Here is a 23468-nt window from a genome sequence, read left to right as displayed (position 1 = left end):
GACAGAGAAATTAAGAGATTGATCTATTGTCAGGAACTGGCTCACGTGATTTGGAGGCTGAGAAGTCCTAAGCTCTGTAGTCGGCAAGTTGGAGGCCCAGGAAAGCCAATGGTTTATGTTCTAGTCTGGCTGAGAAAGGAGAAGATCAATTTCCTACTTCAAAGACAGGTTGAGAGAGCGAACTCTCCCTTACTCTCTTACAAAAAAAAGGCTTTTTGTTCTAATGGGGCCTTCAGTGGGTCTGAAGAGGCTCACCCACATTAGGGAGAGCAATCTGCTTGACTCAGTGTACTGACTCAAATGCTAATGCTGTCCAGAAACACTCTCACAGACATACTGTGGACTCACGTCTGGCTAGATATCTGGGCAACCTATGGCCCAGTCAAGGTGACATATAACGTTAGCCATCATAGATGGCTTAGGGTCCTCTAAGCCCTCTTTTCCCCGAACCTTCCTTGCTCTGCAAAGCAGCTTTTTCCCCACCCAATGAAGCTGTTTTCCTTACTAAAAGCTTTGCGATGACTAACTAAGGAGACAGCTCTCTTCTTTCTGAATTGCACCCATGACCCCAACCCCTGCCAGCATCTTTATCTAGAGCCTTACCCCAGAGTGTATCAGGGAGCCAATTATACAATTAAACCCAAGAGGAGATTATTTTCACACCAAATGGTATTATAAGAATTTGCTAATTATCTCAGCAAAATTCTAGTAAAGGTCAACAGGAAAGAATTCTGAACATACAAGCCCAAGGAAAGAGGAACATAATTCTAAATGCAACTGAATTTGTTAATATGTGAGAACCAACCAGAGATTCTGAATAAAGTGTGTTGGTTCCGTATATTCTACCAATTTGCTTAGTTGCCTAAAACCTAGAAATAACAGTGGGCATTGCTAAATGAAAATAAGTTGCCAGAACTTTCTTGTTATAATGAAGAGGAAGGAATTCAGAGGCTTAGGGAGATGATAGTGTTAGGATGGATTTGTCCTGTAAGTTTCACGAAAATACATCTTAACTACACGTCCCCTGATAAGGCCCAAAAGACCCTCTTCACCAAAGCTTTAGGAATACTTTGGTTAGGGGGAATTTTTGCATCTTTTAAAAGCTATGTAGTGAATGATCTCTGTGGGCCCAGGATACTACCTTCTATTTTCCCCATGATGTTGGATGTGAAGTCATATACTGAAACTTAACTTGGAATATTTAGCAATCGGTTTAGAGAACTTACAGATGAGTGTAGTCACTGGGGGAAAAGAGGTATGTAGAGTATTAGAATTATATAATGTAGCAATACCAGGGACCTGGTTAATATTGGAAAATATGAATGTTCATGGCCCCAGTCCACTTGGTCTTGGGTACATGCCTGCATGTGATGCACTCCTAGGAGCAGCCAGCAAGCTAGTTATAGGAGCAGAGAATGAGAGTGCTTAGATTTGTCTGTGGCTGGTACTTTTATGGATATGTACCAGAAAATGACAAGAGGGTAAAGGAGTGGCATGGAAAGGGTCAAGTGTTAGGCCTTGGGGACTAGGCTCTAGGAAAGGAGGCTGGGGGAGAGAGCTGTCAGGAAGAAGAAGGATTCAAGGATTATAGATCTCCATGAGGCTGAAAGTGGAAGATTAGGTGAGATAAGAGAATGGCAGAGATTGACTAGCCATTTATCAAACCTGTTTGTTTTTGCTTCCTTCCCACAGATAGATTATTTCCCCCTGTCTTTCTTGTGAACACATGTCTGAGTTCTGGCCAGTGGACTCACCTGCGCCTGTTCTAGTTCTGGTCCACAGAACCTTCCATGTGCGGCCCACTGTGCACTTCCCTTTCTTCCTCAGCCTCGAAAGCCATGAGCTGGAGATGCTGGAGGTACCAGATGGAAGGAGCCTGCGTCCTTGAGTTGCTGCTTGGATGAGAACTGCCTACAAATCAGGGGCATCTGCCTGGGACTTTAATCGGGTAAGAAATAAATTTATATCGTGTTAAAAGGCCGAGATTGTATGTGTTAACTGCTGCAGCAGCCAGCGTTCTCTAACTAACACAGCTGTTTAAAAAAAACAGGAGGGAAATTTTGATTCTCCATTAGGATATTTTAGAGATGACACAGTTCCTGTTGATAACAAGCTGAGGAGTAGTGGTGTGTCTGATGTGGAGAGCAGGTGGATGCCAATGGAAGGAAGAGGTTACAAGTGTAGAAAATTAGAGTGTTGGATGTCAGCGTAGATATAAATGTTGTCCAAGAGGATGATGGGATCAATGGAGAAGAGTAGACTATGAATTAGAATAATCTGATATCAGTAGTACTGATTGAGTGCTGCGCATTTTGCCTTTAATCCTTACAGCCACCAGATGTGGTAGGCATTACCATTAGCCTCTTTCATAAACGGGGCACCTAAGCCTTAGAAGGATTGAACTGGAATTCAGTCTATTTGGCTTCAAATCTGCGTACTTAAGTACTATATTAAAGTTTCCCTGAACAGTATGGATTTAAACAGAAAAAAAAAATCCTTCAATGTCATAGACCAAAGGATTTCAAAATTTTAGAGCAAAAATCTCAGTCAAATATTAATGTCAAGATTCCTAAACAAGGTACATAGCTTAGACCACCAGAGCCATAGAACTCTCTGAGAGTTGCCTTTATGTTATCATCAAGTCTTTTTGGTACTTTACTGAAGACTCTTCATCGAATTTCTTTGGATGACCACATCATCTCGTCCTCTGAGCCTCTCTACAGGGTCAAAGAGATGACGTGACATACCAAGCCTCGGCTGACCTAGGCAGGTCTTCTTTTTTTTTTTTTTAATTTCTTTTCAGTGTAACAGTATTCATTGTTTTTGCACCACACCCAGTGCTCCATGCAATACGTGCCCTCCCTATTATCCACCACCTGGTTCCCCCAACCGCCCACTCCCCGCCCCTTCAAAACCCTCAGGTTGTTTTTCAGAGTCCCTAGTCTCTCATGGTTCATCTCCCCTTCCAATTTCCCTCAACTCCCTTCTCTCCATCTCCCCATGTCCTCCAAGTTCTTTGTTATGCTCCACAAATAAGTGAGACCATGTGATACTTGACTCTCTGCTTGACTTATTTCACTCAGCATAATCTCTTCCAGTCCTGTCCATGTTGATACAAAAGTTAGGTATTCATCCTTTCTGATGGAGGCATAATACTCCATCGTGTATATGGACCACATCTTCCTTATCCCTTCGTCTGTTGAAGGGCATCTTGGTTCTTTCCACAGTTTGGCGACCGTGGCCATTGCTGCTATGAACATTGGGGTACAGATGGCCCTTCTTTTCACTACATCTGTATCTTTGGGTTAAATACCCAGTAGTGCAATTGCAGGGTCATAGGGAAGCTCTATTTTTAATTTCTTGATTTCTATCTATGGGAGTTAGATCAGAGGTTAACATTTTTTTAAAAGCTATTATGAAGGCTTTTTCTTAAAATAAAAATGTGTCTGGAAAACCAGTATATACAATGGATAGAAACAATTACATATTCTCCTCTATACTTGTTTTCATACCAGTAATATTTCCTAATAGAAAAACTGCTCTGCTTGGATGAACAAGGGTAGGCAGGATGTCCCGTTCTATCTACCTTCTTCCTACACTAGCCCTAGAGACACCTCCCTGCTTCAAAACCTCCCTCAGCAGAGCACAGTTGACAGTGAGTGTGGCTTTGAGTTCTCTAGTGACCAGTGTGAAGAGGGAAGCATGACTATTTACAAGAGTAGCAGAACTGACATGGTAAAACCAATCCATTGATTAAGAGAAACACAGTAGAAGATTATTTCAAATATTCTGATTATAGTCCTTCAGAAATATATATATACATATATATGTATATACACACACATATATGTACATATATATACACATATATATATTCTGAAAACTTTATATAAATAAGTAAATATATGTATATAATGTATGTATAGAATATTTATTTGTTTTTAACCCAGAAACTATAGTCTAAAGTGTATATCCCAAAGAAACTATTCTATATACATTATAAGACTGTCAAGAGCATTGTTGTTCTCCATAACTCCTAAAAGGAGATTACGTACGTACCTAGCAAATGTAGAATGGATAAGTACACTGTGGTACTTTGAGACATGGGAATAATACAGAACTCTGAAAATGAAGAAACTACAGGAACATGAATGAATCTTACATAATATTGATATATATACAATATATTAGAGAGTATGTGTGTTTAGAAGCTGTATTGCTGAGGAAATACACATAGGTTTAAGATTATAAAGGAAAGCAAGAAAGTGATTATAGTAAGAGTTAAGATGATAGTTGCCTTCCAGGGGCAGGGAGAGTATTAAGGGAGGAAGGAAGAGAGGGGTGCTTGACCTGGAACGGGTTCACACGATTGTTCATCTGCCAAACTCTGCTATTTCATGCATTTTTCAGAAATTATGCTCTTCAATTAAAAATTTTTGAACCACACACACACACACACACACACACACACACACACACACACGTATACATATTCCTAAGGAGAGAAATCTTTGGTGGACTTCCCTACAAAAGACACTGTGCACTGTGATGAATATCAAATACTCATCAATATCACCTTCATATTCAACATAGCATGTTCTTTTTCAGGACTACTTTTTACACTGGTTCTGCAGGAATCCCACCGAAGCATACTCTGGTGGCTTGTCTGGTTTAAGCTAAGATTAAATTCCGCAGAACCTAGAGGAAGGGGTTGCCAGATTAATTCTCTTTAGGAATAACCTGAGCCTACAGAGGTTTTCTGACAGTGTTCAAGATGGGCTTTCCTGACAGATCATTGGGATGGGCCTGCTCTCAGTGCTAAGCATGAGAGAGGATCAGCCCCCTCCTCTGAGAATTGAAACATCATTTAAAAAAAAAATCTGCCTGAATGGAAGGCTGTTTCCAGTTTTGATTTAAGAGAGCTAGAAAGTCCCTGCCACTAGGCCCAAGATTTCATCTGGAAAGTAATTTTGAGTCTGCTGCGATTTATAGAAAAGTGAAAAGTTGAGACTCCAGTTCTTTGCCCTAAAGCATGGCTGTGATTATTTGAGTCTACACAAGCACCCAAACAAGGCCCAGATTTGATAAATTTAGCTTCTTGGGATACTTTTCAAGACAAAATAGGTATGAAATGTCCTTTGAGATACAGCAATGCAGCTAATTGCTCTGGGGTTACTGGCTCTGTTAGGCATCTTCCCAAAATACCTTTAGTTTTAGGACTGTGGATCCAAAGCCTCTCTTAATGGTGATAATTAAAAACGGGTCAGGTGTCTATTAAAACCACTGGTAGTTCGTAATGATAAAGTCCTGTCCGTGGCATCTAAGAGAACTCCTAACTTTCTGTTTCTTGGTGAAGATATATGTGTATCTAGCTCATTTCAAAGAAGTCAAGTTCTTAATGGGCACATTAAAAAGAAGGGGGAACCAGAGCTTATCTTTCTTTTATATCAATAAGAATTATCTGATCAATCAAATGAATTCCACTTCCATCTAGAAGTCTGGTGTAACTTTATTATGCATATCCATAACTGGGAATATTAACAGCCAGTAGCACGTGATGAGTACATGCTGCTTAGTCCATAACTGAGTCTTCCCTACAGAGTCGAAGGCTATTGGAACATCTCTCGATAAGGAACACTCACAGCATGGTATCTCAAGCTTTGGCAGTGATGGCCATTTGTAAAGTCATCTCCCCAAAGAGCATGGCCCCAGGCCTTCTGCAGTTCTAAAACATATGCTTCACCTAAAACCATCAGGAACTTTTCTCTGAATCTTCACTTTTTCTACTTCTGAATGCTCTTTTCTCATCTCTCTACTCCACTGTTTCAAATGGAGCCAATTCTGCCTGTTCCAAACATTGGGAAGGTCAGGAAGGCAAGACTGGGCAAAAACCCCTGGTTCCATATTTACCTATATATTTCCCTGCATCCCTATTGAACTGTAGTTCCCAGGCCACATTTCCCTGAGGGTTTGAGTTTTGAGGCTTTGCACTAGTTCCTGGCATCTATTTCATGCCCTCCTTCTTATCATTTCTGGTCTAGACTCACTTCCCTGGCTTACCAACCCATGGCCTCCCATTCAGCTAATCTTTGTACTTTCTCCTGGTCTTGACCCTTGCTCTATGCTTCTGTAGCCGATCTGGGCCCACCCACATCAGCCAGGCCATGCTCACCCACCCATTGAGGGAGAGTGTTCAACGAGCCATACATCCACAATAGCATTTATCACTGTGTCTTAATATTCACATTGTGTTGTAGCTTTAATAGACCATGAGCTTCCAAGGGCAGGCAGTATCATATTTATCTCTGATTCTTCTGATTCTTCTACCACATGGCACAGAGGACAAAGTTCATGTTGTAAACAGTCCTGGCCACTTTGGGAAAAGGACATGATGTTATTTATATTATTATTTATATTACTTATATTTGTATTATTTATACATATATATAAGTATATATATATATATACTTATATTTAGTTCACTTATCAGTTGGCACAAAAGGTCATTTGGGTTGTTATTTCATTCAGTTATTAATATTATGTGCTTATTATGTGCAAAGCAGTAAGTACAATACAGAAAAATACTTGCTTTTTGTCTCATAAAAATGAATAATCATTTTCTATTGACTGTAATCCCAACTGGGCTGAAGAAGAAAAAAGAATGAAAGAAAGTCCAGTATATGTGTGTGTAGGAGGAGGGGTGGTCTGTGGGCTAGGAGTATGCTCTCCCTGTCTAGGGTTCCTCCTTGAGTTCCCTCCCCTCCTCCAGCTTCTGTCCCTAGTCCCCCAACACCTAGTCTTGTACCATCAGCCTCCAACCATCTTTTCCTCAAGCCAGAGAAGACTCTCAACCTTTAGATGGGAGCCCAGAGAAGATCACCTTTAAGGATTCTCCCAACCAGGAGATTTTCTAATTCTGTGAGGAAGTAATTTTTTGTCTGATTTTCTAGAGCAGCCTAAAACTACTGCCCTCCTTTTCAACAGACATTGGCAATAAAGGCTTTCTGTGCTTGGGTAACAATTCCCTTAGAGGTACCGTGTTACACTGAAAAAATAAATAAAATGAAAAAAAAAAAAAAAAGAGGTACCGTGTTATCAGGGCGCCTAGGTGGCTCAGATGGTTAAGTATCCAACTCCTGAGTTTAGCTCAGGTCACAATTTCAGGGTCGTGAGATCCAGGGCCATATCAGACTCTGCACTGGGCCTGGAGCCTTGCTTGAGATTCTCTCTCTTCCTCTCCTTCTGTCGCTTCCCCACCCCTCTCTGTCTTTTTTTTTTTTTTAAAGATTTTATTTATTTATTTGACACAGAGAGATCACAAGTAGGCAGAGAGAAAGGGAAAAGCAGACTCCCCACTGAGCAAAGAGTCCAATGCAGGGCTCAATTCCAGGACCCTGAGATCCCGACCCAAGCTGAAGGCAGAGGCTTAACCCACTGAGCCACCCAGGTGCCCCCCTCTCTCTCTATCTTAAAAAAAAGAAAAGAAAGAAAATTGTCTCGTTCTCAAAAGCTCTTATGCCCAAAAGAGCAGCCAAGCTCCTCTTGGGATAGTGCCTTTGAAACAACTGTGCTGAAAGGTCTAGAATACCTGTGCAGTGATTTGACTCTTTAATCATTGTGAGTTACTTACTAGCCATTAGCTTTCCATCTAGATGAAGAGTCTCTTGGGATAAGGGCACAGTGAGCAGGAATTTCAAATTCTCCATCTTGTTTTTTTTCTGTTTTCTGTCCTCAGCAGTCAGTGCAATATTTGGTGCTGCATGGGCACCACGCAGCCCTTTGTTGGGTAAGTGTATGTGTTTTAACTTTAGGGATAGGACCCCTAATTAGTCAGCTAAGGACTAGCTCCTGTTCACATGACTTAATGAATCAGTGGTGGTTATGTAAGCAGGGATTGTTGTAGGAAATGCCAGTCAATAATATAATTAGCACACATGGAAAGCAGCCCAAGCGAAGACTGGCCTGTTGAGAAATGTTAACTTCTGAAGCCAAACTAAGGATGTGCGTTAATAAGGAATTTTTGAGCTGCTTTCATAGCCAAGATGAAATTTGCACAATAACTCCTTTCTCTTCCTACTCCTGCACATGAAGATTGACTTCTGTGTCTCCCACCTGACTTTTGCTCCCTCCCATTACTGCTGACCAGCCCTTCTCCATGTCCAAATCTGGCCCCTTCACCCATGTCTGGGTTTTCATTTCCCCAGCTTCTCAGGAAATGCATGCTATTGTCTCTTGTGTATTAGAGCTGTTCTTTTATTTTTCAAACATGCTCAGTTTTCATTTGCAAAAACAAGACACAACTTTCTCTACCCCGTGATCTCCTCAACCTCCTTCCACTTTGCTGCCAGATTTCTAAAAGCTGTCCCTTGGTATTCTCGCCTCCACCTCTGTCCTCAGCATCATCTGGCTTCTGACTCTTATCATACCAACAGACAGCTCCTGCAAAGGTCCACACTGACCTCTCCGTGACTGGCCCCAAAGGATGCTTTCAGTCCTTACCCACTTCACTCAGATTCATTCAGCACTGCTGACAACTGCTTCCTTTTCCTCTTAACCTTTGTGACTCAACAGTCGCCCAATATTCCCACGGATCTCCTGGCCATTCCTTCTTTGTCTCCTTCGCAGCTTCTTTCTCCTCCACCAGGCTATTAAATATCAGAATTCTCAACTCTTTTTTCTAGTGACTTCTCATTTGCTGCTCTGTTTTCTCTCCAGGCTGGTGGTGCTCAAACATGGCTACACCCAGGGAATTGTATGGGTAGCCTTAAAAGAATAGTGATTCTGGGATCTACCAGAGATCATTATTTCATTAGTTTTGTGGACAGCCTGGCCATTGAGATTTTTAAAAGCCTCCCAGATGATTCTAAAGTGTAGCCCAAGAATCCCATCTCTTGGTTATGTCATCCCCACCCAGGGCTTTTATGACAACCTTGATTCAGATGACTCAACAATTTTCATTTCTATCCCAGAAATCCCCTTGAGTTCCTGACCTGTACAATCCACTGTTTACTTGACATTTTCACTTTGGTGCTTCAGAGGAGCCTTTCCACCTTCCTGGGCTCACTGCACATCACACTGTCCCTTGTCACTTGCTTTCCTTCCATGCCCTAACCTTTCCATGCCCCAGATCCTCTGCTCTGCTGCCTCATCCTCTTCTTCATCTAGCTCACTCTCACTATTTCTGCAGTTCTTAGTCCTCAGACCATTGCCACTTCCTATGAGAAACCTTTCCTGGTTCCCCAGCGATCTCGCACAGCACCACGTACCATCCTTTCAAAGCACCAATCACAGCTATTATTGTAACTTGGTTTGCATGATTATTTATTCAGTCTGTCTCCATTACTGGGCTAAAGCTGCACATTTTTGGTTTACCATTTTACCGTGTTTTGTGAAATCTAAAATGCTGACTATAAGATGCATTATTATTTTATATAATAAATTATTATATATTATCTTTAAATAATGTGTTATATGTTATACTTAATATTTTGTATAATAACGAAAAAGCAGTGACAAGTATAAGATAGCCATTTATTTTAAGAGAAATACAGATTTTAGGTTTTACAAAATAAAAATGTTATCAGTGAAACACCGTATTACTGGAGCATCACACAATGATTAGTCCTAATAGGTACTTACAATATTTCTATAAAAATTAAACGGAGAATTTGTGGGGGTGGAGCTTCTAGTATGTTCGAAAGTTTTATGGAATTAGGGGAAAGAGTATTTCAAAGTTGAGAAACCTGGTTTTTAGAAGCAAAGAAGACTCAAAGGTAAAGGTAGCTCATAATCTAAGATGGCACTTGTTTAACGGACTTTATTTTGGAGAGCAGTTCTATATTCATTGCAAAATTGAGCAGAAGGTGAAGAAAGTTCCCATGTCCCTCTGCGTCCCCCCCACCCTTGCATAACCTCCCCATTACCAGCATCCTCCACTGGAGTGGAACGTTTGTTATAAACCGTGAGCCCACACCGACCCAGCATCATCACCCATGGTCCACAGTTCACACTCTGGTTCACTCTTGATGTTAGGTATTCATAGGTTTTGTCAAACGTGCAATGATACGTGTCTACCATTATAGTATCACGCAGAATAGTTTCACTGCCTCAAAGTTTCTCTGTGTTTTATTTCTCCTTCCTCCCGAATCCCTGAAAACCTAATTACTTGGCCTAATTACTGTTTCCATGATTTTGCCTTTTCCAGAATGTTATATAGTTGGAACCATACCATATTACCTTGTCACACTGGCCTCTTTCACTTAGTCATATGCATTTAAGATTCTTTCATGTATTTTCATGGCCTGATAGCTTTTTTTTTCCTTTTTTTTTTTAGCTCTCAGTTCTGTTCCACCGTGTGGAGGTAGAGGTACTATAGTTAATCCTTTCACCTCCTGAAGGATATATTGGTTTGGCAATTATGAAGAAGCTGCTATTAACATTGGCATGTAGGCTTTTGCACAACTCTTCTGGGTAAAAAAATACCAAGCAGCGTGGTTGCAGGATCACATAGTAAGAGTATGTTTAGTTTTGTAAGGAACTGTCAAACTGTCTTCCAAAGTGGCGGCACCATTCCTACTAGCAAAGAATGAGGGTTCCTGTTGCTTCACATCTTCAGCAGAATTTTGTGGCGTTAGTGTTTTGGATTTGTCCATTCTAATGGGTGTATTGTGGTGACTCCTGTTGTTTTAATTTGCAGTTCAGTAAGAAGGTATGATGAGGAATATCTTTTCATGTGCTTATTTGTCATTTGTATATCTTCTTTGGTGAGGTGTTTGTTCAGATCTTTTGCTCAGTTTTTAATTGGGTTGTGCATGTTTTTGGTTTTGGTTTTTGCTTGAGTTCTTTGTATATTTTGGGTAACACTTCTTTATCAGATATGAATCTTGTGAATATTTTTTCCTAGTCCGTGGCTTGTCTTCTCCACATTTTTGGCCTCCTTGTGCAAGTTCTTCAGAAGCAATTTCTGGAGACCAAATGAGAGAAACATCAGCCTTGCTTTTTGTTCAGTATCTCCAAAAGAAGAAGGAGCGCCCCTGTGAGATGTCTACTTGTGTCCAAGTGTTCTTTTTCCACTTGCAAGATGTAGGTCAACTCTCAGTTTTGTATTCTGATTTAAATAAGAAGGAGGCATCTTCTATGTCTAGGTCAAGAAGGGCAGCCCCTCAAAAGAAGTAATTTAATACCAATGAGAGTGGCCCAGGAACTCAGTCGAGTCCCACACCTTCCTGAAAGGCCTTGCCTATTCATTCCAGAAGCTGCACATTTCCAAGTGCATGGGCCAGGACTGACTGATGTCCTAAAACAGCCCATCTCCGAGCTACGATTCCTCCACTGTTCTCCTGCTCAGTTTCTCTGTAATAGCAGCCTTCTTGGTTAACATTATTATCATTTATTTTCTTTTAATTTCAACCTATAACTCAGCAAGAATTGGAAAAAGAGGAGACTTGAGGCTCCCTCTCTTTTAAAACAAGTGATACCTGTTCCCAGTGAGGAGCAAGTCAAATGGGAGGCATTTTTTCAAAAGAAAAAAAGCAATTCTGTCCTCTCTGGGACTTTCAGGGGGAAAAGATCTGTGAGTTAATATCTTTCCTCTGGAGTGAATGAAACAGGGTAGACAATGAGGAAATTAGGTACTTCTGGGTGAAGTCTAATGTGTGATTTCATTAGTCTGGTTGAAATGAATTACCAGGATTTGGGGCATCCATCTATTCGAATATAAATATGAAAGCAAAATACTAGGTAAACTGTGTTTTGGGTTTATCTTTTTTTTTCCTTTAATGTCCCATGCTAACACCTTCTTCACTGAGGATAACAAATGGGAGTTTCTTCTAGGAGTGCTGGTAAATGGACCACTTAGTGAATGGATCACATGGATAAAAAGGCCCATGTTACTCTCTTTATATGATAAATAATGCATATTATGAACTTTACAAGGGAATGAATGAGTGCCTTCTAAATAATTGATTTCTGTTTCTTCCTTTTTCCCTTTGGTCTATCTCTCCTTCCTTCTTTCCCCCTTCCCTTCCTCCCTCTCTCCCTTCTCTCTTTCTTTCCTTCTTTTTCTTTTCTTTTCTCTAGAAAATTAGGACTTCCTGTACATATTCGATGGGTTTCCTTTCAAATATAAGAGAAACATGAGTATGATAACTGAACATAATATTTAAAAAGGAAAGATTTAAAGATGAGAAAAAGGCAGCTTAGTGAAAGAAAAGAGAGAGAGAGAGAAGTCTGATTTTCAGGTAGCCTTTGCAGACATTTGAGACATGCAGAAAAGGCAAAAATCAAATGTGGAGACTTGAGTTAGCAGGTGGGAGGACAGCCTGATTTAAGCAAGCTCCCGAGCTGCTTCATTTTCTATCAGTTGTGAGAAATTCTGCTCGTATTTCCTTCTTTCTTCTGTCTACTTTGAGAGAAAGAAGCTTGGCCAATCAGTAGGTTTTTTTCCCTTCCACTAACACTCAGTGTTTTATTACATAATTTCTTTGATGGGAATAGGGAATATGTCATGGAAATTAAAGTTGCTTTTTTTGCCTCATCTCTTGTCTTGGGATTGCAGCACACTTTGTATTTGCAAAGCTGTTCATCAGAGCCCTGTGATGTGGATGGATGATTTCCACCTGCATCAGCCCCGAAGAGCTGGATCGTGCTCTGGAAATGAATAAACCCGATTTTCACTGTCTTAAAACAGCACAGATTATTGCTTATGGTCCATACCCATCTTAGACTAGTAAGGTGAACTTCTTATCATAGATACCCAGGGCAGGCCAATAGAAACTCCAGCTTATCACGTACTTTCATGACAGCAGAGGCAGGGAAAGACCTGAGGGCAGGGCCATGGTGTCCGCTCACCTTCAGTTGGTCAAAGTGAGTCATAGGGACAAATCTGATATGATTAAGGTGGGGAATTATAAATACTTCACAAAATATTTGTGAACAACCACACCATCCTCCATGATACTGTACAGGCAAGAAACCTAAAGCTCAGAGAGACTAGGACCCTGGCACTGGGTCACCTGTGTGATAAGAAGGGGAGACATTTCTTCTGAGCTCCATGTTGGGTACCACTGGCCCTTAGTACTTGACCTGTATTTGCAGACCTCCCCCTTGCCTTCTGGAAGATACAGGAGACATTACTTATTTCTTGAGTATCACTTACATCTTGGGGTTTATCAAACCCTTTCATTTCAATGTTAAAATCTTATATGTTTTTAAACTCCATGTCACGCAAGGGTCATGAGGTTATCTGGCTTCATGGCGACGAGACCAGTGGCTCCAGAGTTATGTAACTGAGTAGATGGCCGTCTGGTCTAATTTCAGAAAGCTGAAAAGACTCCAGAAGTACTCACCAACCCCTGCTCCTCAATGCCGGAAGCCCCCCTAATAGCTCCTACTATTAATAGCTCTCATTAACTGAGGTGCTTATGTGTCAGGAATTGCGCTAAGTGCTTTACTTTTACAATCTCACTTAATCCTACAAAGTGAGGAACATCAGTGTCCCACTTAACAGACAAGGAATTCACGGCCCTTGAACTTTCCCCGAGTTGTGCCTTGAGTGAGCGGTAAACAATGTTCTTTCTGATTGCCAAATCTATGCTTTTGACCTCCCTGCTTCATTGCTTCCCTGACAGAGGATAATATTTTATGTGTCACAATGACATAGAATTTCAAAGCAGATACCTCTGGGAGGGGGACAATGCCTTGATACAGTACAAATGAAGCTCCTTTGAGGACAGTCCAGTTTTAAAAGGGGAAGATTTAGAAAAAATTAGAGGAAGGCTAGAGGAGGCATGCCATGGGATGGGGGTAGGAAATGGGAGGTTCCCCGTATTAATTTCCTAACAGAGAACAAAGTACTACAAACTGGGGGGCTTAAAGAACAGATGTTTTTTGTTTCACAGTTCTGTTGACCAGAAATCCAAGGTCGAGATGTCTGTAGGATTGGTTCCTTCCGAAGGCTGTGACAAGGAATCTGTCCCATGCCTTGTCCCTAACTCCTGGTAGCCTCAGGCAGTCATTCTTTGGCTCATAGATGGTGTTCTCTCTGTGTCTCTTCATACTGTCTGCCCTCGATATGTGTGAATGTGTCCAGATTTTCCTTTTTAATTACAACTACAGTCATACTGGATTAGGGATCCAGCCTACTCTAGTATGACCTCACTGAACGAATCACATCCACAACAATGCATGTCTAAATAAGGTCAGGTTCTGAGGTGGGAGGGAGGGGAGGTTGTTAGGAAGTCAACATCTGAAGGGAGAGCAGTTCAACCCAGAACAATCCCCAGTGAGAGACCCTTATACCTTTTTATTACTGGAATAGGTCACTGCTGCTAGGGTTTCCCCACAGACTGCCTGGGAAGGCAAGTGACCAACCCAGGAGAAATGAGGGGTTGCTTGTGCCTGGTGAGGTGGATTCTGACCAGGAGGAGGTCTGACTCCTGGTCTTGGGAGCAGCACAAGTCATCAAAGAATCCCAGGGTCCTGAAAGTCAGGCAAGTGTGTGCATCTGGAGAAGAAAACAAATACACATAACAAGCTTCCACAGAGTTCTCCCGTCCTTCCCTACTGAGCTCCACCTCCGTCTCTTTCTCTCCCTGCTTTGCTCCCCCAGGTTTACCCTCCTGCATGAGGCCACAGCTCATAAAATTTCCCTCAGGCTCTGTTTCCTAGAGGAACCCAGGGTCAGTAGTCTGCACTGTAGGAGAAAAGACACTTCTAATCTAGAACATTCTCCTGTTTTTTCATAGCCATTTAATATCTTTGTGAAAGCCCACCCCCACATTTCCACCCCCAAAGCATGATCTCTCATTCCCAAAATAATCCCTTTTACATTTTATTTTGGATAATTCACCTGGAGGAAATTGAAGATACAATATTTAGGCAACACATTTGTATTCATGGAAGTGCTTTTTTATGTTTCTCATTACTGGATATGTTTTCTGCTGAAAATCTTCTGTCATGTTCCCCAAAGGTGGCATTATCTTAAAGCCGCAGTGAGTAGAGATAAAGAACTGGAAAAAAAATATTTAGGAGCAGGTTTGCACACTGCCGTTTTCTTCTCAACCTTAGTCACTCAAATGCCTTCCAGAAACGTCAGAGACTTATGGACAGATCACCCAAAGAGAAATGGACCTAATCCCTTTCACATAAAGAGATTTCTTCGAGAAATGGGATGTGTAAAAAAAAAAAAAAATCACAGGTATTTTCTCAGATGGGTTAACTTCATAAAAGTGTAATGCGTGTCTAACTGTCATGCCCTGGCCCTGGGTATGGGACTTAGCCATCCTCACTGGGGCAGATTTATCACTGATGGGGGGCAGGGCTGTGCAGGACTGTACGGATTTCTGGAGACCTCAGTCAGGCTCTACCTTTCCTGTAATGGGATGCGACCATGGCCAACCGCTTCATCTCTGGGCCTCATGTTCTTCATCCTACATGGTGGGGAGGAACGACATGGATGGGCCTTCAAGGCACTTTCTGGTTATAGCACTCTGGATATTTTGGTTCACCTCAATTACAAACATAGTCAAATTGCTGGTTCACCAAGTGAGGAAAAACAATCATTCTTAGTTTATGTGTAACTGGATATTCTGCTCACAACTTTTCTGAGAACAGATTTATGAAGACCAGCAAGGAAATTCTTATTGTCTAGCTTGGTTTAAGCAGCCAGTTTAGCCAGAGGGGGCCCTCTTCCTGGGGCTGAGGTGTCTCTCCACTAATAAAGACTGCAGAGCTGGCTGCTTGGACCAGTAACAAAGGAGAATAATAGCCAGACCTCCGAAGAGTTGTTACGTGAGAAGAAGGCCATTTCCGCCACGGATCTTTGCCAGGAGCCTGCTGGAGCTGAAAGGATAAAGCCCAGTTGTTTCAGCATCGGGGAATATCTGGGTGCTTGGTACCCAGGCCATCAAAGAGCGTGGCCCCAGCTGTGGACAGGAAAGGCACCCACGCCTCCCCCACACACCCAGAAGGCTTCCAAAAATGGAAAGGGGGTTAAGGTAGTTCTCTGAAACAGTGGACCTTAAAAAACAAAAACAAAACCCCTTGTAAATGTTTAGATTAAATTAAGATTAAACTCCTCTGGACGCTTACCTAATTTTCTCTTCTCTGTTCACCATCAGATGAGGCTTTGAAAGGGGACCCAAATAGTTATAGATCAAATAAAGAAACTGCCTTTTCCTTATGCATCTAAGCTGTGCTATCAATTTCTTACGCTCTGAACTTGAGGAACATCACCATATATAAAAGAGGTAAACAGAGGGGACACTCTGCAAGAAGGAGTGATGACTAGCCTGATCCCTGTTTCTCTCAGACCCTCAGTGTCCCAAGGTACCTCTGAAGGACAAAGTGTGAAATCATTAGTATTAGGGTGTGTAGCCACGTGGACCCTGGTGTCAGTCCTAGCTCTCCTACTTACTAGCCCTGTGGCCAACCAAATACATGGCCCCTAAGCTCTCTGGCAGAATGATTATGTGGCTTCCATGAAAGAAGGAATGTATTTAAAGCACCAGCAGGAGGCTCTACATACAGGGGTGCTACCTAAGCAAGGGGATGACAGGACCACGTCGGGAATGATGGGAAATTCCATGGTTGGTGCTTCCAAAAATTGTCTTTTTTTCACCTTGGGAGCTCACTAGCTCTTAACTGATATAACCAAATAGTAAAACTGTGGGGAAATCAATTTCTCCCAGCGAAAGTCTCAACGTTCCATCCTCCAAAAGAAGGTTTCATTTCAAAAGAAAAATGAATCTCACTACGTTAAATTTATAATCAACAAGTATTATTGTAGCCTTTCAAATGGCAACGTTTGGAAATATTTCCCTGTCACTTCATTTCATGCTTTATCACTTCACAGGAGTGAATGAGATGATAATCTCCTACACCACCACTGAAATCTAATTTCCACCTTGGCAGAATTGTTCTTACACCTTCATTCACAAAATTTCTCAAGAGTTACTCAGGCTACCAGTAAAAATACCTCAGTGTTCAGGCATGGAAGAAATACCTAAGGAAGATAAACAGTTGGATTTCTAAGTAATTTACTACTACTCAGCGGGGGTGTCATGCTATGGTGGACAGAAACCAAGGGTGTAATAGACGTTTTGGCTTGGCTCGTCCATTAACATGTGGCAACGGGAACAAGCTCCCTTCTTGTCATTCATAAAATGGATTGCAATATCAACTCCACAGGTATTTGCGTCATAGTTATGTGATACTTTTTAGTATCTAAGAAAGGAAGTTACAGATTGTAAAGCTCTTAATTTTTATTGTATGGGCCATAGTGATAATCATTAATAGTGCATGATACTTCAACACTGTTGCTGGTTAGGATCTATAGTGGATTTCCTGGTGAACCCCTCTCTTCCAGGGACTTTTCCAGCCTACAGTTCAGTCATGATTACTTACGGCAGGGATCAGCCCAGCTACACCTGTCTGGACCTACATACCTTAAGAGGAGTACAGAGGGGGACCCAGAATGCACAAGGTGCAAGTAGCTGTAGTTTTGGGGGGAGAAAGTCTCTGCGCTGCCTGCCATCCTCAGTGCTACTCTTTGCAAATGGCTATTTGACATGTTTTCTCATTCTGTAACTAGGCCTAAGATGCTTTCATTAAAATTAGTTTGTATATTGAAAGTTAAGAGGGACAGGCTGCATTTTGGCCATCACTCTATTTGGCAGCATCATCCCTAGCACAGAAGAGGTGTCAAAAACATACCTGCCCAATGAATTAAAAAAAAAGAAGTTCAAAAACTTCTTTATAGTGTATCAAATTGCCATTAACCACTACAACAGACCAGCTTCATGCTTCTTTCCTTAAATAGGCTGCTTCTTTCTTGCATATTCATCCTCGATATCGCAAACACACACTTGGGTTTCTCCCTCAACCCTTAGAGGAGCTATGACCTACTCCAGGTACAGCTCTGTCATAGGCCCTTACACTCTAGAGTGAAAAACCCTATGTTTAATTTTGTGACCAGGCCATAATTGCTCACTTAAAAATACCTGCTTTCTTTTTCAGAATAGCACCTTGCAAAATATAGATTTTCACTATTTTCACAATAACAAAAGAGAAACCAAATCTCTGGATCCGCACTGCCACATTCCAGCTGACCAGCTCTTGGTCCAGGGGTAGGGGGTGAGGTGTGTTTGTGCCGAGCTGCCAGCCTGGACCCGCCTTCTGCCCCCTGAGCTTAGGCTCCTTTGTGCACTTACACTCCTCCCTTTACTAAGTGACACGAAGTGAAATGTGAGTGTGCAGTTCTCTCATGAGATTTAGCTTAAAAGTAATAAAAACATGGCTGGTGCCACAATTAACAATTTGAGCATTTACTCAGAAAATCATGGCGAGAGACTACAAGAGAAAGAATAACAGACAGAGAAACCAAGCTCTCTCTTTTATGGACTTAGTGGAGAAGACATGCTTTTAGGATTGTGCGTTAAGTAGGGGGGTTTTTTTGTTGTTGTTATTTTTGTGGACTTTGTCTTAAACTTAGCTTTGTCTTTTTCCCCGACTTTTTTTTTTTTTTTTTTTAGTAAAGAGGCAAATTTGGGGACTGGGGTGCTGGATCCCCTGCCCCACTGGTCCTCCAGGGGAATCAGAGGCTGGAGACCAGTCTGACCTGCAGACCGCGGGGAAGCCTTACTGAGCATATGATGCGCATGGACTCATGGGAGGAGGCAGCTGGAGGTCCTGGCTTAGCTCAAAGGGCTCAGCTCTGACAAAGGCTCAGAAAGTGACCTCTCTTATCTGTTTCACAGCACGTCTGTCCCCAGTCCCTCTCAGCACAGAAGGGGAGGGGGTATAAGTAGAGTAGGTTCGCTGTGGGTAACAGTAGCTTTAACTGGGGAGATGGAAAGAACAACTCTGCAGGTGTGGCCTTATTAAGTCTCAAAGGTCTTAACAGGTGATCCGACCTTTGCTTGTGGGTTTCTAAGCAGCTCGGAATAAGTAGCATCAACCCGTTAGCCTTGGAAAAGTCTCTAGAGGGATTCCACCTCTCTGCACATCCTCATACCAAGACTTTGCTTGGTTCCCTATATTTACTCCATGTTCAACAGCACAGGATAAAAGTTGTAAGATTCTTGACCTGGACTATACGGTTATGTGCAAATCAAGGAAGGAGGCTGTGAACACCTCTGTGATGAAAGGACATGTAGACTATCACCAGATGGCAAAGTCGAGAGTCCAGAAACCAAAGGAGCAAGAATTGTAAGCCAAGGTGAATTTGAAATAGCACCTGACTGCAGACTCTTGGCCTTCGGGCTCCCTCTGTTTCCAGCTGGTCTCCGTCTTCCCATATGCATTGACTTCTTCCATTTGACCATCAGATTCTCAAGGATAAGGGCTATCCCTGAAAGTATATCATGACCATTTCCATCAACTTTTGAAGTTGGGCCTCTCACTAGAATCTCCTCTCCAAAGGGGCCTTGTCTTAGTCATGACTGCATCCCCAGAACCAGGCACAGGGCTATGGTCAGGATTCTTTTTTTTTAATGAACAAACTGCTGCATTTCTGTCTTCTGGCACAGTGCCTGGTATTCAGTAGAATCTCGGTAAAGGTTAAACTGAACTTGGAGACATTTCTCACTCCTTTGCATGACCTGTCTCCAGTTTGTGAACCAGAGAATAAGGCTAATTAGGAAAAGGACAAGGGCTGAGGTGCCAGTCACTGGACTGAGCTGATCAAAATGAAATTTCTCCAAGCTTTCCCACTGTCAATTGTTAAAAATCTACTTTGACATCGTCAGAGTCTCTTTCCCCTTTACTCATCAAATTTATGTCAGACAGAGCCACCAACTGCTTTTAAATCAATTTCCACTTTCACACAGACAGGTCTCTGTGTTATGTAATCAGAAGTCAGGAAGCCATCATCCACACAAATTACTTCTCTCTGCTCTTCGAAAAGAAACAACGTTCATCGCAATAAAACGATGACCACCAGCTCGGTCTGTGCTTTCCCCCGACCTTCGGAAAGTATGCAACGGAGCACTAGCAGGAGCACTGGAGGAGTGAGAGGGCATTGAGACGCCGTCGCTGGTGACACCCCACTAGGTCTCAAGTACTCGTTCAGACTCTGGTTCAATATATGATAAGAAAAATGCTTATGCCCTATTATAACTCTAAGTAGTCTTCGTCACTTTATATCCGATCGCTTCATTTTATCTCTGATTTGAAAGGGCAGGTTGAAAAATTGCAGTAATCCGAGAGAATTTGGGCATAAATCTTGCTTGGAAATCTCTGAAACTGCTCTTTACCTAAAGCCTAAAACCGGGCTATTATTGAAAAGGGCTTTAGTTAGCAGATAGAATTATACATCTGTTGAGACTCTGATCAGAAGAGCAATAAATGAGAAGTCCTGAATATCAATATGGAATGTTGTCCTCATTTATTTTTTTCTGGAAAGAAAAAATGATGTAAGGACTTATTGATCAAAGAGATAGCTGTCTGCTGGTTGAACTTCTTAGTTCTCCAGAGAAAGAAATGTACATCATGGAATTGAAATGTAAGATAATGACAAAAGGTGACTTCTATCCTCAACTGACGCAAAAATCTATAAAAGATTTTTTTTCTTATAAAATTATCAACATTTATTTTCACTTTCAAGGGACTCCTCAGAGCAGGATTTGTCCTATCGCCATTGGCTTAATGCAGACCTAGCTCATTCATGAATTCCCCAAGGCTCCCAGCTCCCGGGGCTGGGGACTGAGTGTGTCTTATTCATCATTAGATCCCCAGCACCAAGTTGGATGCTTAGCCCAAAATGGGTGCTGTGGCTGAATGAATGATTTTCCATGCTTGTTCATATAACCCCCTTGACCTTTCTACCAACCAAATTCAGTCATTTCCTAATTTAATGCAGATTCTTTCTAGGTAAAATTCTACTCCCCCTTATTATATCCTCATTGTTACTTCATGGAAAACTCAGTCTCGTGAAGCACTTTAGGCCTTGATTCTCTTCACTGTCAAACATTGTCTTCCAATTGCTTTCTTCCAACTCAACTGCAAATTCTCTGAAGACCGAAAACATTTATTATTTTTCTACCCTTATAGGTCCTAACATGAGGTAGGGATATCATAAACAATGAGTAGCTTGGAATGTCAATGACAACAAGTCTTCAGACAATATCTGGTGAAGTTTGGTAATAAATGGGTCCATAATCCCTTTAACTAGATTCCTTCCCTCATCCTTGCCCACAAATCACTACTTGCTTTCTGCTTAATCTTTTAAGTCATTAGGCCCTGATGTTTTAGTAATGCGAACATGGTTGTTGTCAATCCTGGGCTCCATAACCTTGTTCACAGGGTTGTGAGCCAATTCTTCTGTCCAGTATGACTCCCTGGGGGCTCCAGATTCCTGTGGAAGGTTGCACTGAAGTTAAAAACAATGAGAACTCAGCTTTAAGTGCTTTATGGTCAAGTTCTGAACACATGAAGTACCATTTATAGGAAAGTTATTTTTCTGTGTGTGGATATAAAAGTTTGAATATCTATGATGAAACAGAATTATTGTAATCTTTCCTTCAAATATAAATCTTACAAGAGAAAATCTTATGGACCTGATCTTAGGGGACCTGATGAAGATGAGTGGTCTTATTTTAGATGACAGTTCGGGAGACTTGTCTTAGCCTGGGTTCTCCCCCAAAGCAGAACCTGAGAGAGGCTTGTGTGCAGGTAGTTGACTTAGAAAGTGATCCCAGGGGACAGAAAGGAGGGAAAAGGGATCAAAACAGAGAAGGAGGAAAATCAAAAGGATGGATATTGAATTGACCACTGTGAACCTTAATCCTATGGGACTTTCTGAGGAAATTATAATCACCCAGGAATGGGGTGGCAGTTTTTCATTAGTTCCTGTCCTCTGTGTCTCCACATTTCCAGAGATGCTGTAGGCAGCAAGGTTGGGTGGGTGCTGGCAGGTGAAGCCTGCATGAAGTTGGTTGAAGCCTGGTTGGAAGGGGTTCCCTCATCAGAGCTAGTGGAAGAAGAGGGCTAAGAAAATCTGGAGCCGTGCACAAGGACAGCTCTATGCAGGAATGTTCTCTTTGGCACTAACACCTCCAGTGTATATGAAGGACCCTGATGGTCCAGAGGGGCCTGGCCTGACCTCTGTCATGCTGACTGTCCTGTGCTGTGCAAGGCTTCAACCAGATATGGTCCAAACACAGAACCTGTTCAATTTGACATGCATTCAGTTTTCTAAAACAAGCCCTCCCCCCAAACTAAGGCAATACCCCAGCTTACAGAGGAGTGATGCAGCATTGCTTACTAAGCAGCCTGACTCCCATGCGACTTTGACAGAATTTGTTATCACATCTCCTTGGAAATCATTCCAGTGTGTGAGCATCAGAACACCCAGGCGCCCCGCATATCTCAAAGACAGGTGTTAAGGATAAGGTGGGATGGAAATCAGAGGCTCTCCTTCAAGTGATACTTGAATACTTGGCCCACTGAAAGTTTTAGTATTTATTGATTTTCCCCCAAAATTTATCCAAATGCCAATTCAATTATGTCCATCTACTCAAAATTAATTTTAAGAAACCTGTCTAGTCTTTTGGTAATAGGCAATCCCATGACAAATTTATATTTTAACAAATAACATTTAAAGTAAAACAAATCCACCTTCCAGGCCAGTAACTAGGAAAAATGACCATTGTCAACTAACATCTAGACTTCAGTATTCTTAACCACTCAACAGTAGTCAAGTGAGTCCCAGGTGCAGAATATTAAAAATTATATGCACTGGACTTTGCTCTGTTTCCCTTCCCAGATTTTAGGATAATCATACTTGGAACCAAAAAGTGAGGACCATTACTCAAAGCCGTCCCAGCCAGTGGGAGGATAATCACTTCCTTAAAATAACTCAGTCAGAATACTAATAGGTGATACTAAATGGTGAAAACACTGATCGACAACAATGTTGCTTAAAGCTTTTCAGACTTTGAGCCACACGCATCTGTCCACGGCAGGCAGTTTCTGCTCCTATGACGTCGGAGCCGAAATGTTTTCCGTCCTTGTGGACAGTTCTCCAGCTTTACCTCTGATGTTGTGAGTTGTCCTTACCACCACCACTGTGTTCTCCCAGGACATTTTATTTGAGCCATTTGCTCCTTTATAAACAAGCAAGTCCATGTTTACTGGTCACTGATATTTCCCAAAGCAAACTCCAATACAATACTGAGGTAAACGTAAGAAGCTTACTGAGAAGCCACCTGTGCTCTGAGAACATTGTCTGATTTGAAATCTAGTACATGTTTTTGGTTTATTTGCACTACTGAAGAAATGCTTCTTAGCTAAAATGCTATAATACCAAGCAGCTACTCTTTACTCCAAGGGTTTGGCTAAGTATTAGCCAATTTAATTTTATAGTAACCCTGCCAAGTAAAGCAGGGTTCGTTTTTAAGACTTTAGTTTTTTTTTTAGAGCACTTTAAAGTTTATAACAATATTGAGGAGAAGGAACAGGGGTTTCACGTA

Source organism: Meles meles, chromosome 8, assembly GCF_922984935.1.
Source record: "Meles meles chromosome 8, mMelMel3.1 paternal haplotype, whole genome shotgun sequence".
NCBI classification, from domain to species: Eukaryota; Metazoa; Chordata; class Mammalia; order Carnivora; family Mustelidae; genus Meles; species Meles meles.
This window is presented reverse-complemented; position numbering follows the sequence as displayed.